This window comes from Macaca mulatta, chromosome 9 (assembly GCF_049350105.2).
Source record: "Macaca mulatta isolate MMU2019108-1 chromosome 9, T2T-MMU8v2.0, whole genome shotgun sequence".
NCBI lineage: Eukaryota > Metazoa > Chordata > Mammalia > Primates > Cercopithecidae > Macaca > Macaca mulatta.
The window spans coordinates 53570381-53587198 of NC_133414.1; the positions used below are offsets into that span (position 1 = coordinate 53570381).

The window sequence follows — 16818 nt, forward strand, 5'->3', positions numbered from 1 at the left end:
AAACTAGGTCAAAAAGTAAAACTAAGTTTTTAGATTTTACTTTATGAGATTTATCGTGCCAGATAATTTAAATATAAATTGTTGAAAGCATTTTTAAATAGAATTTTTCCTCATTTAGGAGTATTTAGTAAGACATTACTACTCTTATTTTATGGTGTTTGTATCAGAAGTGACCATGTTTTTTCATTCTTAGTACAAGAGAAAAAAAGCAACTATACAAATCATGTACGTAAACAGTCAAAAAGTTAAGAAATTGATAGTTTGATATAAAAATATGTCTCTTGATTCCTTTAAATTATAATGGGGACTCAGTGGTAATAGCATGGACCTCTTTTTGTATTTTCCTAGGTATCAAATTTATTCAGAGAAAAATCTGCAGCTTAGTGTGTCCACCTTTTAAGAGTTTCTGACATTAAGTTAAATTTCAATAGTCTGGTTGTGGTATAAAGATCTGCCTTAAATATTTAATCATATTTTTAATCAAATAACAAAAATAGAATAGGTAAGAAATAACAAAGAACAAAATAACAAATACAGAATAATAAATAACAAAAATAGAATAGCTGTCAGCACTGTCTATTGACTTTGTCATTGCAGGTGAAAGCATACCTTCCTCACTACACCATGACCTTATTTTTCTCCCTCTGTTTCTTCCAACTGTAGCACACTTTTAAATTAAATCAGTAATATTTACATGATTATGACTATGCAAATTCTATTCACTGCTAAGTCATATGGTGTTTTCACTATGCCTCTGCATTATATGTCCTTCATTCTTTCTCTGAAACAGTTCTGAAATCTGAGAATTTCTGCACTTTTTCTGGATCATCTCTTTCTTCCTAGCCTATGTTACTTTACCCAGCCAAATGCTGTAAGTAGCCCCTGGCTGGTCTGTTTGCTTTCACATCCATTATTTTTTAGCATGAAGCTAATTTTCTGACTATATTCTTTTGCCTGTTTTATGACAGCTGTTTTTCCCCCAGGTGTTGTAGCATTTATCCCATGCCTTTCAAAGATACTTTCCATCTGCTAAAACACATCTGTTCCATTTTTTTTTTTTTTTTTTTGCCGTGGGTGGGGGAGCAACTGTCTTTGACATTTTGTCATCCCAGTTCAATATGGAGTGGCTTTCCCTAGATATGCTCGATGTCTGCTTTTCTGTGCTAGTTCCTTAAAGTCTTTTGGGATCTCACATAGCTGCCATCTTGTGTGGGATCACCTGAGTCCTAGATTCTGTTTCCTGCTGTCCTGTTATCCTCTCTAGTTGTACTTGAGCACATTTTCCTGGTCAGAGATGTTTAGGGATCTGGCTAGTCTTAAAATCCCTCCTTTTTGATAGAGGGTAAACTTCTAGGTTGAATCTAAACTTTAGGATTCTGAAGATATTTCACAATTGTGCCCTCATTACAGTGTTGTTCTTGACTCTATTGCCATTGTGAGATATATTATTTATAACCAGGTTTTATGTACCTGTGGAAGCTTTTAGAAGCTTCTCACTCACTGAGCTTCTGAAATTTCATAATAACAGCTTGGTGGGAATCTTTTCATTTTATTGAGGCTACTAAGTCTGAAGACTATCTCTTCTTGAGAATTTTTGTGTTTTCTCTATTCCTTTTTTTCTGACAGTCTTGTTATTCAGACACTCAGCTGCTTAGGTCAGTATACCTGCATTGGTTTTTAATTTTTCTCCTTCGATTTTTCAGTTTCCGTGACTTTGTACTCTAATATTTCTATTGAATTGTATATCTTTTTCAGTGTGTTTTTAGGTTTTCTTTTAAAGTTTTGCTCCTAATTTTGACTGGTCCATGAATTCCTTTTTTTCTGTTGTTTTGATCTCTCTTGTTGGAGGCTTCCCTCGAATGTGTGGTGTTCCCTGGTTTTATTTGGAAGCAGGACTTCTGTTAACTGGTGGCACTCAGTGTGTGGTTTTGGAAGCCAAACTAGCTTTTCATTTGCGGGACTTCAGTGTATTATCTGGGGATCTTTACTCGAGTCAGTTCAGTTTCTTCTGAGAAAGGATCTCCCAATTTTCCTGCCTGGGAAGTAAAAGAATGTCTACTTGCTTTCCAAAAGCAGAGTTAGGGAAGCAAGTTGGAGTTCTATTTTTGGTGCACAGTTTTCTTTATATCTCAGGTTTAAGTCTTGGTATTTCTGAACCTAGAAATTCTCAGGTTTGGTATATCCAGAAAACACACATCTAAGTTTCTTATCAGATGGGAGGACAGTTGGACTTGGGGCTCTAACCACAAATTTTCTGACATTGCTGGCTTTTGTTTTACATTTTACCCTACTTTCCAAAGTTCTATTTGCCGGTAAGTTCACAGCCTGCCTTTAGTTCTACAAGACAAACTGGCTTGCTTCTCTTCCAGTCACTTTCTGTAGGGACCAAAGTTGTGCTTCTGTGTTATGTACCACTCCTTTATGTGCTTTTTATGTCCCAGCATTTATTAAAAATCATCTCTGTCAACCTTCTCTCCTGATCCTATTTGTAACCAGTATTTTACGTATGACTAACGAGACTTCCAGAGGCAGAGGAAATACATTTGTGGTCAATCTATCATATTTAATCCAAATTTAGGATCTATATTTACATGTGAATCAAAGTTTAATTTCAATATAATTAATGGTATTACCCCAGACATTTTTTTTTGTGATGTATCTATAATAAGCATATTATACTTTTCTTCTAAGGCCTTGTTTAATATGCTTATTCAAACTTACACTGCCATATTATCCCATTACCTCACAACATAGATGGAGCTGTTTTCATGAATGCCCAATAGATGGAGCTGTATTCATGAATGCCCAAAATGTTAGAAATATTTAAATTAATTAAAATTTGTTTATTTTAAGCCTGGTCAACATAGCAAGAGCTCATCTCTACAGAAAGGTTAAATAACAAATTAGCCAGGCATGGTGGCATGTGCCTTTAGTTTTACCTACTCATGGGGCTGAGACAGAGGATCACTTGAGCTCAGGAGTTTGAGGCTGTAGTTAACTGTAACTGCACCACTGCACTCCAGCTTGGGTAACAAAGGGAGATCGATCCTGTCTCAGAAAAAGAAAAAAGTTATTATTTTAAAACATATCTAAAATTTGTCTTGCCAAAAAGGAGAGAGGAAAATGTAAACTTGAGTTTTCATTTTATTTTATATTTGCTGGGAAGAATGCCATAGTTTATTTATTTATTTTAAAATAAAATTTTTATTTTATTATTTATTTATTTTTAAATAAAATTACTTTTATTTCCATAGGTTTTGGGGAAAACAGGTTGTATTTGGTTACATGAGTAAATTATTTAGTGGTGATTTGTGAGATTTTAGTGTACCCGTCACTTGAGCAGTGTCCACTGAACCCAATTTGTAGTCTTTTATCCCTCACCCCCTTCCCACCCTTTTCCTTGTGTCCCCAAAGTCCATTGTATCATTCTTATGCCTTTGCATCCTCATAGCTTAGCTCCTACGTATGAATGAGAGCATATGATCTTTAGTTTTCCATTCCTGAGTTACTTCACTTAGAATAATAGTCTCTAATTCCATCTGGGTTGCTGGGAATGCCATTAATTTATTCCTTATTATGGCTGAGTGGTATTTCTTAATTCACTTGTTGATTGATGGGCATTTGGGCTGGTTCCACATTTTTATAATTGCAAATTGTGCTGCTGCAAACATACATGTGCAAGTGTCTTTTTTGTATAATGTCTTCTTTTCTTCTGAGTAGAGACCCAGTAGTGGGATTGCTGGATTGAGTGATGGTTCTACTTTTAGTTTTTTAAGGAATCTCCACACTGCTTTCCGTAGTGGTTGTACTAGTTTCCATTTTTACCAGCGTTGTAGAGAAGTGTTTTCACCCCATCCAAACCAACATCTATTATTTTTTGATTTTTTAATTATGGCCATTCTTGCAGGAGTAAGGTGGTATGGCATTGTGGTTTTGATTTTCATTTTCCTGATCATTAGTGATGTTGAGCATTTTTTCATATGTTTTTTGGCCAGTGGTATATCTTCTTTTAAGAATTGTGTATTTATATCCTTAGTCCACTTTTTTATGGGATTGTTTGTTTTTTCTCTTGCCCATCTGTTTGAATTCCTTGTAGATTCTGTATATTAGTCCTTTGTCAGATATATAGATTGTGAAGATTTTCTCCCATTCTGCAGGTTGTCTGTTTACTCTGATGATTGTTCCTTTTCCTGTGCAGAAGCTGTTTAGTTAAGTCTCACCTGTTTATCTTTGTTTTTGTTGCATTTGCTTTTGGGTTCTTGGTTATGAAGTCTTTGCCTAAGCCAATGTCTAGAAGGTTTTTCTCATATTATCTTCTACAATTTTTAAGGTTTCAGGTTGTAGTTTTATGTCCTTGATCCATCTTGAGTTGATTTTTGTGTAATGTGAGAGTTGAGGATCCAGTTTCATTCTCCTGCACGTGGCTTTGACAATTATCCCAGCACCATTTGTTGAATAGGGTTTATGTTCTTCTCTTTTTGTTTTAGTTGGCATTGTTGAAGGTAAGTTGGCTGTAGGTATTTGGGTTTATTTCTGGGTTTTCTATTCAGTTCTATTGGTGTTCTATTCTGACTTTTTTTTTTTTTTTTTTTTTTTTTTTTTTTTGAGATGGAGTCTCGCTGTGTCCCCCAGGCTGGAGTGCAGTGGCGCGATCTTGGCTCACTGCAAGCTCTGCCTCCGGGTTCACGCCATTCTTCTGCCTCAGCCTCCCGAGTAGCTGGGACTACAGGCGCCCGCAACAGCTCCCAGCTAATTTTTTGTATTTTTAGTAGAGACATGGTTTCACCGTGGTCTCGATCTCCTGACCTTGTGATCCGCCCACCTTGGCCTCCCAAAGTGCTGGGATTACAGGCGTGAGCCACCACACCCGGCCTATTCTGACTATTTTTATACCAGTACCATGCTGTTTTGGTGACAATGGTCTTATTTTATAGTGTGAAGTCAGATAATGTGATGGCTCCAGATTTGTTGTTTTTGTTTAGTTTTGTTTCGGCTATGTGTCATCTTGTTTGGTACCGTATTTTAGGATTGCTTTTTCTAGTTCTGTGAAAAATGATGATGGTATTTTGATAGGAATTGCATTGAATTTGTAGGTTGCTTTTGGCAGTATGGTCATTTTCACAATAGTGATTCTACCCATTCATGAGCATGGGATGTCTTTCCATTTGTTTGTCATCCATGATTTCATGCAGCAATGTTTTGTAGTTCCCAATGGCATATCAAAAAGATAATGCACCATGACCAAGTGGATTTCATACCACGAATGCAGGGATGGTTTAACATATGCAAGTCAATAAATGTGATACACCACAGAAACAGAATTCAAAACAAAAATCACATGATCATCTCAATAGGTGCAGAAAAAGCATTTGACAAAATCCAGCATCCTTTTATGATTAAAACCCTCAGCAAAATTGTCATACATGGGACATACCTCAATGTAATAAAAGCCATTCATTACAAACCCACAGGCAACATAATATTGAGTGGCAAAAAGTTGAAAGCATTCCCCCTGAGAACTGGAACAAGACAAGGATACCCACTATCACCACTGCTATTCACTATAGTACTGTAAGACCTAGCCAGAGCAATCACACAAGAGAAAGAAATAAAGGCATGCAGATCAGTAAAGTCAAACTGTCACTGTTTGCTGATGATATGATCGTATACCTAGAAAACCCTAACGACTCTTCCAAAAAAAAAAAACTCCCAGAACTGACAAAATGAATTCAGAAAAGTTTCAGGATACAAAATTAATGTACACAAATCAGTAGTTCTGTTATTCCCCAACAGCGACCAAGCTGAGAATCAAACCAATAACTCAACCCCTTTACAATAGCTGCAAAACAACAACAGCGAAACCCTTAGAAATATATCTAAGCAAAGAGGTGAAAGACCTCTACAAGGAAAACAGCTTTAGTGTTTTTAACGTGTTAAAATGAGAGGCAGCAGGTACAGTGGAATAAGTCAGTGGTTGGGCATTGGTGTCCAATGGGTACTGGACCTTTGATAGTAAGGCTTTGGTTTTGACTTACTAAAATAGGAGATATGATTGTTTTCTAGTTTTTGTCATTGAACTTTAAAAGAACTAAGTCATCCCTTCCATTTCTCATTAAAGACTATAAAATTTCATACTCAGATTTATGCTGACTGAAGTTAGATTTGTTTCTATTTTGTGGCTACCTTAAATAATACCTGTAAACAGTAACCTGTTAGTAGTGTTTTTGCTGTAATTAAATGTAATATAAGACTTACTTACCTTCCAAATTATAACTGAATTAATTTGTCAAATACTTGTTGAACTTTTTGATTTATTCAAAATTTTATGCTGAGCAGCTGGAGGTAGGAACAGTTAGGGCACTCCCTTACTCTTAGGGAGAGGCGTACTTTCTCATGAGGAGAATACTCTGCTAGAATTAGTATCTTGTAACTAGTTAGTGTAAAAAAAAAATGTGTTTTGGTGAGGCTACTGGCAAAGAGATCCAAGAAGGTAGACACAGTCAAGCTCGCTGAAACAAGGAAGGAGAAAAGCATTATTCCAGTCAGAGAAAAGGGGTAGAGCAGGAAAATGCCTAGGTGCAGGTCAAATGATTTATAGAATAAAATTAATCAAGTTTTGAAATGAATGGAAAGTATTCTTTGAGAGTCTCATTTGAGTCATGTCATGGCAGTCTTGTTTAAACTTGAAGTGAAAGTTAAATTTTTTAAGTTGTCATCTGTTTTCAGGGTGTGAGAGAATATTTAAGTGTTACTCTTTTTATCCTCCACATAAGAAAACAGGACTAGAGAAACCTATGTCTTTCTCACTTTGAAATGATACATTTAGGATTAGTAACTTAGTAGATGCATTAGTCTTGTATTCATTGCAGTAAATGGTCTTGTACCAATATTATTTAATACATTACATTTTACTGTAGTAAATAAATAACAGAAATAGAAATTCTCAGCTGTTTTATGTCACTATAGAAAAAAACAATGAAATCTTATTTTAAACTTTTCTCATTATTTATAAAGGGAATTCATAAAATCCTTGTGAGGTCTGATGATAGGTACCATGTTAAAAGCAGCATTTTATAACCTGTATCTCAAACATCATCTGTGGAAGTTAAGAGCCTCCAATGAGTTTTTTATAGAGTGCATATGGTACCATACTCAGGCAGTTCATGGAGTGTAAGAAATATCATAGTGCTTTGAAAAATTTGACATTTTAACCAATGAAAAGGTACACTTTGATAAGTTTAACTTATACTTCCCTTCCCCGTCAGGTATCTACTGAGCATTTTACTCAACAATACAGTTCATATTTGACAATATTCCTTGATGACAGCACAGCCAGTCAACCTCATCTTACAATGATTCTAAAATCATGAGTACAACTATATTGCCAAGGGACAGACTCCTTTATTCAAAAATTATTTCAGCCATTTGGTTGTACTCTTCAGCAATCAGTTTAACAAATTGGAGTCAACTATATATTGATATCCAGATTCTAAATATTAAGTATCAATTTCTCTTTTAATCTTAGATGTTATGGTGGAAGGAAAAATCAGCAAGTAAGCAATCCCAGAAAAATGTAGCTATTTATTTGATGCCTTCATGCCTTAATACAATATTGAATGCAATGAGAAGGATAGATTCCTTTTATTGAATGATTTTTGTAAACTATTAGTTTTTCAGTGCATTGCAGGCCTAAATCAATGTGTACTACTTTGGACATTAGTCTTGGAAGAAGGCACAGCTTTTTCTCTTCTGGCACCACAGTGTATCTACATTTGATTTTTTCCCATTGTGCATGAGCACCTCATGGTCCACAAAAATGCATTTTGAGAGTATCCTGAGATGAACTTTATTTTAAAAGGAACTACAACCAACACCACCACCAGCTCCATTGGGTTTGTCTAGTGTACATCATTATCACCTCCTTGGGTTATGAGTATTGATTTTTAGAACACAATTTGGAAAGTGCTAATTTAGAATATTAATGTCTTTAACTTTACTTTTCATTCTATAAACATAACTAGATTATAAACAATTTTATTTCAAATGTTCTAGCATTTTTAGCTAATTCAATTGTCAGTAACTTTTACTTTAATTAAAAATGGCAGCTGGCTCCTGACTTGGAGACACCTCCCAGCAGGGTTAGATAGACACCTCATACAGGAGAGCTGGCATTTGGTGGGTGCCCCTCTGGGATGAAGCTTCCAGAGGAAAGAGCAGGCAGCAATCTTTGCTATTCTGGAGCCTCCGCTGGTGATACCCAGGCAGATGGTCTGGAGTGGACCTCCAGCAAACTCCAGCCAACCTACAGAAGAGGCCTCTGAGTGTTACAAGGAAAATTAGCAAACAGAAAGCAGTAACATCAACACCAACAAAAAGGACAACAATCCAAAAATCCCATCAACTTCAAAAGGTCATCAACAACAAAGATCAAAGGTAGATAAATCCATGAAGATGAGAAAAAAAAACCAGCATAAGAATGCTGAAAATGCCCAAATCCGGAATGCCTCTTCTCCTCCAAAGGGTCACAACTCCTCACTAGCAAGGGAACAAAACTAGATGGAGAATGAGTTTGTCAAATTGACAGAAGTAGGCTTCAGAAGGTGGGTAATAACTAGCTCCTCCAAGCTAAAGGAGCATGTTCCTACCCAATGCAAGGATGCTAAGAATCTTGATAAAAGGTTACAGGAACTGCTAACTAGAATAAAGAGTTTAGAGAACATAAACGACCTGATGGAGCTGAAAAACACAGCATGAGAACTTCGTGAAGCATACACAAGTATCAATAGCCGAATTGATGAAGCAGAAGAAAGGATATCAGAGATTGAAAATCACCTTAATGGAATAAAGTGTGAAGACAAGATTAGAGAAAAAAAAAAGAATGAAAAGGAACAAAGCCTCCAAGAAATATGGGACTATGTGAAAAGATCAAACCTATGATTGATTGGTGTACCCGAAAGTGATGGGAAGAATGGAACCAAGTTGGAAAACACTCTTCAGGATATTATCCAGGAGAAGGTCCCCAACCTAGCAAGACAGGCCAACATTTAAATTCAAGAAATACAGAGAACATCACTAAGATACTCCTTGAGAAGAGCAATCCCAAGACACATAATCGTCATATTCAGCAAGGTTGAAATGAAGGAAAAAATGTTAAGGGCAGCCAGAGAGAAAGGTCAGGTTACCTACAAAGGGAAGCCCATCAGACCAACAGCAGATCTCTCTGCAGCAACCCTACAAGCCAGAAGAGAGTGGGGGCCAATATTCAACATTCTTAAAGAATTTTCCCAGAATTTCATATCCAGCCAAACTTAGCATCATAAGTGAAGGAGAAATAAAATCCTTTACAGACAAGCAAATGCTAAGGGATTTTATCACCACCAGACCTGCCTTACAAGAGTTCCTGAAGGAAGCACTAAATATTGAAAGGAAAAACTGGTACCAGCCACTGCAAAAACATAGCAAAATATAAAGATCAACCACGCTATGAAGAAACTGCATCAACTAATGTGCTAAATAACCAGGTAGCATCATGATGACAGGATCAAATCCACACATAATAATATTAACCTTAAATGTAAACAGGCTAAGTGCCTCAATTAAAAGACACAGACTGACAAATTGGAAAAAGAGTCAAGACCCATCGGTGTGCTATATTCAAGAGACCCATCTCATGTGCAGTGACACACATGGGCTCAAAATAAAGGGATAGAGGAATATTTACCAAACAAATGGAAATCAAAAGGAGGGGTTGCAATTTTACTCCCTGATAAAACAGACTTTAAACCAACAAAGATCAAAAAAGACAAAGAAGGGTATTACATATGGCAAAGGGATCAATGCAATAAGAAGAGCTAACTACCCTAAATATATATGCACCCAATAGAGGAGCACCCAGATTCATAAAACAAGTTCTTACAGACCTACAAAGAGACTTAGACTTCCACACAATAATAGTTGAAGACTTTAACACCCCTCTGTCAATATCAGACAGATCAGTGAGACAGAAAATTAACAAGGATATTCAGGACTTGAACTCAACTCTGGACCAAGCAGATCTAATAGACATCTACAGAACTCTCCACCCCAAATCAACAGAATATACATTCTTCTCAGCACTTATTCAAAAATGGACCACTTAAATGGAAGTAAAACACTTCTCAGCAAATGCAAAAGAATGGAAATCATAACAGTTTCTCAGATTACAGTGCAATCAAATTAGAACTCAAGATTTAGAAACTCACTCAAAACCGCACAACTACATGGAATCTGAACAACCTGCTCCTGAATAACTATTAACAACAACCTGCTCCTGAATGACTACTGAGTAAATAATGAAATTAAGGTAGAAATAAAGAAGTTCTTTGAAACCAATGAGAACAAAGGCACAACTTACCAGAATCTCTGGGACACACCTAAAGCAGTGTTTAGAGGGAAATTTGTAGCACTAAATGTCCAGATCAGAAAGTGGGAAAGATCTAAAATTGACACCCTAACATCACCGTTAAAAGAACTAGAGAAGCAAGAACAAACAAATTCAAAAGCTAGCAGAAGAAAAGAAATAACTAAGATCAGAGCAGAACTGAAGGACATAGATACCCAAAAATCCTCTCAAAAAAATCGATGAATCCAGGAGCTGATTTTCCAAAAAGATTAACAAAATAGACTGCTAACCAGACGAATAATGAAGAAAAGATAGAAGAATAAAATAGATGCAATAAAAAATGATAAAGGGGATATGACCACCAATTCCACAGAAATACAGACTACCATCAGAGAATACTATAAACACCTCTATGCAAATAAACTGGAAAATCTAGAAGAAATGGATAGATTCCTGGACACATACACCCTCCCAAGACTAAACCAGGAAGAAGTCGAATCCATGAATAGACCAATAACAAGTTCTGAAATTGAAGCAGTAATTAATACCCTAACAACTAAAAAAAGTCCAGGACCAGACAGATTCTCAGTTGATTTCTACCAGAGATACAAAGAGGAGCTAGTACCATTCTGAAACTATTCTAAACAATAGTAAGAGGGACTCCTCCCTAACTCATTTTATGAGGCCAGCATCATCCTGATACCAAAACCTGGCAGAGACACAGTAGGAAAAGAAAATCTCAGACCAATATCCCTGATGAACATCGACATGAAAATTCTCATTAAAATACTGGCAAACTGAATCCAGCAGCACATCACAAAGCTTACCCACCATGATCAAGATGGCTTCATCTTTGGGATGCAAGGCTGGTTCAACATATGCAAATCAATATATGTAATCCATCACATAAACAGAACCAATGAGAAAAACCACATGATTATCTCAATAGATGCAGAAAAGGCCTTTGACAAAATTCAACAGCCCTTCATGCTAAAAACTCTCAATAAATTCGGTATTGGTGGAATGTATCTCAAGATAATAAGAGCTATTTATGGCAGACCCACAGTCAATATCATACTGAATGGGCAAAAGCTGGAAGCATTCCCTTTGAAAACCAGCACAAGGCAAGGATGCCCTCTCTCACCACTCCTTTTCAACATAGTATTGGAAATTCTGGCCAGGACAAACAGGCAAGAGAAAGAAATAAAGCGTATTTGAATAGGAAGAGAGGAAGTCAAATTGTCTCTATTTGCAGATGATATGATTATATATTTAGAAAACCCCAATGTCTCAGCTCAAAAACTCCTTAAGCTGATAAGAAACTTCAGTAAAGTCTCAGGATACAAAATTAATGTGCAAAAATCACAACAATTCCTATACACCAATAATAGACAGAGTCAATTCATGAGTGAATTCCCATTCACAGTTGTTACAAAGAGAATAAAATACCTAGGAATACAATTTAAAAGGGACACGAAGGACCTCTTCAAGGAGAACTACAAAACATGCTCAAGAAAATAAGAGAGGATATAAACAAATAGAAAAATATTCCATGCTTATGGATAGGAAGAATCACTATCATGAAAATGGCCACACTGGCAAAGTAATACATAGATTCAATGCTATTTCCATCAAGCTACCACTGACTTTCTTCACAGAATTAGAAATACTACTTTGAATTTCGTATGGGAGCTCGTATTAGCCAAGAAAATCCTAATCAAAAAAGAACAAAGCTGGAGGCATCACGCTACCTTACTTCAAACTATACCACAAGGCTACAGTAGCCAAACAGCATGGTACTGGTACCAAAACAGATGTATAGACCAATGGAACAGAACAGAGGCCTCAGAAATAATGACACACATCTACAACCATCTGATCTTTGACAAACTTGACAAAAACAAGCAATGAGGAAAGGACCCCCTATTTAATAAATGGTGTTAGGAAAACTCGCTAGCCATAAGCAGAAAACTGAAACTAGAGCCCTTCCTTACAACTTATACAAAAATTAACTCAAGATGGATTAAAAACTTAAACCTAAGACCTAGAACCATAAAATCCCTAGAAGAAAACCTAGGCAATACCATTCAGGACATAGGTGTGGGCAATGACTTCATGACTAAAACACCAAAAGCAATGGCAACAAAAGCCAAAATTGACAAGTGGGATCTAATTAAACTAAAGAGCTTCTGCACAGCAAAAGAAATTATCATCAGAGTGAACAGGCAACCCACAGAACGGGAGAAAATTTTTGCAATCTATCCATCTGACAAAGGCCTAGTATCCAGAGTCTACAAGGAACTTAAACAAATTTACAAGAAAAAAAACAACCCCATCAAAAAGTGAGTGAAGGATATGAACAGACACTTCTCAAAGGAAGACATTTATGCAGCCAACAAACTTATGAAGAAAAGCTCATCATCACTGGTCATTAGAGAAATGTAAATCAAAACCACAACGAGATACCATCTCTTGTCAGTTAGAATGGTGAACATTAAAAAGTCAGGAAACAACAGATGCTGGAGAGGAAGTGGAGAAATAGAAATGCTTTTACATTGCTGGTGGGAGTGAAAATTAGCTCAACCATTGTGGAGACAGTGTGGTGATTCCTCAAGAATCTAGAACCAGAAATACCATTTGACCCATCCATCCCATTATTGGGTTTATACCCAAAGGATTATAAATCATTCTACTATGAAGACACATGAACATGTATGTTTATTGTTGCACTATTTACAATAGCAAAGACTTGGAACCAACCTAAATGCTCATCAATGATAGACTGGATAAAGAAAATGTGCCACATATACACAATGGAATACTATGCAGCTGTAAGAAAGAAAGTTCCTGTCCTTCGCAGGGACATGGATGAAGCTGAAAACCATCATTCTCAGCAAACTAACACAGGAACAGAAAACCAAACACCGCATGTTCTCACTCATGAGTGGATGTTGAACAGTGAGAGCACGTGGACACAGGGAGGGGAATTTCAAACACCGGGGCCTGTCAGGGGGTCAGAGGCAAGGGGAGGAATAGCATTAGGAGAAATACCTAATGCACGTGGGGCTTAAAACCTAGATGATGGGTTGATGGGTGCAGCAAACCACCATGGCACGCATATACATATGTAACAAACCTGCACCTTCTGCACATGTATCCCAGAACTTAAAGTATAATTTAAAAAAACATGGTGGCCAGGCATGGTGGCTCACGCCTGTAATCCCAGCCGTTCAGGAGGTCAACGCAGGCCGATCACTTGAGTGCAGGAGTTCGAGACCAGCCTGGCTAACATGACAAAACTCCGTCTCTACTAAAAATACAAAAATTAGCTGGGCGTGATGGCGGCTGCCTATAATTCCACCTACTTGGGAGGCTGAGGCAGGAGGATCGCTTGAACCCAGGAGGCAGAGGTTGCAGTGAGCCGAGATCACACCATTGCACTCCATCCTGGGCAACAAGAGCGAAACTCTGTTTCTAAAATGAATGACAACAACAACAACATAGAGGCAAGTTTACACTCATAATAATGTCACTTTCCTCTCTCCCTTATCACAGTAGTAGTGATGAAATTGTGTTTCAGTAAAAATTGCTTTCAAATCCTGTATCAAGTCCTAAGCTTTGGGACCTATTGAGTAATCACTAAATGTCTGTATTCAGCCAAGCCTCTAAATCCTTCAAAAAAAAAAAAAAAAAAAAAAAAAAAAAAAAAAAAAGGCACTCTGGCTCATGTCCCTGGCTTCTTTTGAATTCAGAAGTTTTGATGTGTTAGCATACAATTTAAAAGGAGTTTTAAATATTAATCCATTAATCTTGCTCAAACAAATTTCATGCTTTTTTCCTCGTTATTCTAATATTTAGAAGTCTACTTCTGAAAGTAAAGTAAGTTTTAATTTCCCATCAAGTTTGAGAAATTATCATTTGATATATTCACTATCAGTGAAATAAAAGTTTATTAAGCAAATTAATAGGGCAAATTGGCTTCAAGAAAAGATTTTGAAAAAATGTTTATTATAGGTTAGTAGTGCACTGTTGTCAATGGGGTAGATGAAACTCATTGGGATCACTTTTGCAGGTTTATTTTTCAAAATACGTGTCTGCGAACATTTGTATCTTCCCACCTCAACACTCTATTTCTAGGCACTATTTTTAGGAAAATAGGAATGGATGTGAGGCATCTTTATGTGAAGAAAAGCATCCCAGAAGATTCTGATTTTCACCCCAACTCAATCATTCCAAACTTTGCTGCACCTTGAAATCACCAGGGAAATTTTTAACAACAACCCTGATGGCCAAAGTCCTACCCAATGCTAATTAATTAAATCAAAAAGCCTCCAGTTGAAAATGAGGCAGTTATTAAAGCTCCTCAGTTGATTTTAAGGTGCAGTAAAGTTTGAGAGAAACTGCTCCTATTTGGTGGGACCTTGGGCAAGTCAGTTTTGGGGTTTGTTTTCCTGATCGGTAAAATGAATGTTGGATTAAATGTTGTGGTCCTTGGTCCTTTCCAACATGTAACTTCAAATTCTGTGATTTCAAAATGATTTTAGAGATGAAAACTACTTGAAGCACTATAGACATATCTACCTTAAATGCTAATGTTACAGGCTTTTTAAAAAGTGCTGATATTGTATAGACCTATTATTAAAATTCAGATTTGCCTTCCCTCAGTTATTCTGAGCCTCATTCTAGATGCCGAGGGCAAATGGAAGCACATAACTTAGGTAAGAGAACCTCTTGTTTTGTGATGCGCAGAATCTGTGAGTAACTTAGGAATACAGTTACATATATCTGAAGAGGTGTATCTGTTCATAAATATTTCAGTTAAAATAATTGAAGGTACCTACCATTCACATTAGACTGTGTCCTGTTACACTGCCTTGTCAGCATGGCTCATTTTAGGATCACTGCACCTATCATTGATTTCCTGTGTGCTTATGTTTACTAATATATTTTTAATAATTATGCAAAATTGATTTCAAATAATATTATAAAGCACTTTCATTATGTATTTTTAGGGAAATAATTAAAAATGGGTTATAGGAGATAGTGAACTAAATTAAAATGCAGGGCCTAACATCTTAAAAAAAGAAAACACTACTGTATGGCTTAAACATATGGACACAATTTATAGTCCTTTGGGGAGTTGATGGGTGCAGCACACCAACATGGCACAAGTATACATATGTAACAAACCTGCACATTGTGCACATGTACCCTAGAACTTAAAGTATAATAAAAAAGAAAAGAAAACATATGGACACATAGATGTAAACTGCATGAGGCTGTGTGCGGTGGCTCATGCCTGTACTCCCAGCATTTTAGGAGTTCCGAGGCAGGCAGATCACTTGGGGCCAGGAGTTTGAGACCAACCTGGCCATCATGGTGAGACCCTGTCCCTACTAAAAATACAAAAATTAGCTGTGCATAGTGGCTCAAACCTGTAGTTCCAGCTACCTGGGGGGCTGAGGCATGAGAATTGCTTGTACTTGTGAGGTGGAAGTTTTGGTGAGCCAAGATCGCGCCACTGCACTCCAGTCTGGGTGACAGAGTGAGACTCTGGGTCAAAAAATTAATAAATGCATAAAATAAATTACAGGAGATGAAAGATTTTATGGGTAGAAGAGCACATAACAGGGAAATATGTTATTATTTATATATTATGATCATCAACAGAAACATGTCTTCTAAAACGTACTACCTTACATTTTGGTTCTCATATTTTTGCTAAAAGTCAAGAAATAAAAATAAGAAAGTGCCCTTATGGTACTGTTCTGAACTATAAGATTTGAATTTCAGAGCTGCTAGGAGTGTTTCCTCTATCCCTGTTTTAAAAAGTGTCTTCAAGCCTAACAAATAACATTTATTGTTATGAATTTTTTTTCCTTCCACAGTGAGACCTTGGCGATATATTATCATATCAAGCAAAGGTGAGCATTTTTAAAATCTGTCTTGTTATTCTGGCTAATTACTTTGCATGATATCAAGCTCAGTGTTACGTCCTGGCTCTAGACATCATAAGCTGTATTGTGCCTACTAAAATATTGAAGCAAATTATTTGTGTTTTCTTTGGTCCTTGAGACTTTTTAAATTCTTAAATGATAGAGTATCCCAGTGAGTATGATTTTATATTGATTACATTGATATTTACTGTGATAGAAATATAAAATTGAGATTTTTGTCAAAATCTATTTTTAGTTTAGATTTCACAACCTTAACACTATTGGTATTATGAGCTAGATAACACTTTGTGAGGACTGTCCTGTGCATTACAGGAAGTTTAGCAATATTGATGGCCTCCACCAACTAGATATCAGTAGTAACCCATGACCCATGTTGTGACAATAGAAAATATTCCTTGAGAACAATATTGTTAACATAAATTTTTAAATGAAAATATAACTTTTCTATGATAAAAGATGGAGTAAAAAAGTGTCATGTAT

General features: G+C 36.4%; 1 pseudogene; it reads left to right on the top strand.

Annotated features, from left to right (window-relative positions):
• LOC144331430 (cyclin-Y-like protein 2) overlaps window positions 1-16818 on the top strand; it is a 77303-nt pseudogene that overhangs the window by 11087 nt on the left and 49398 nt on the right.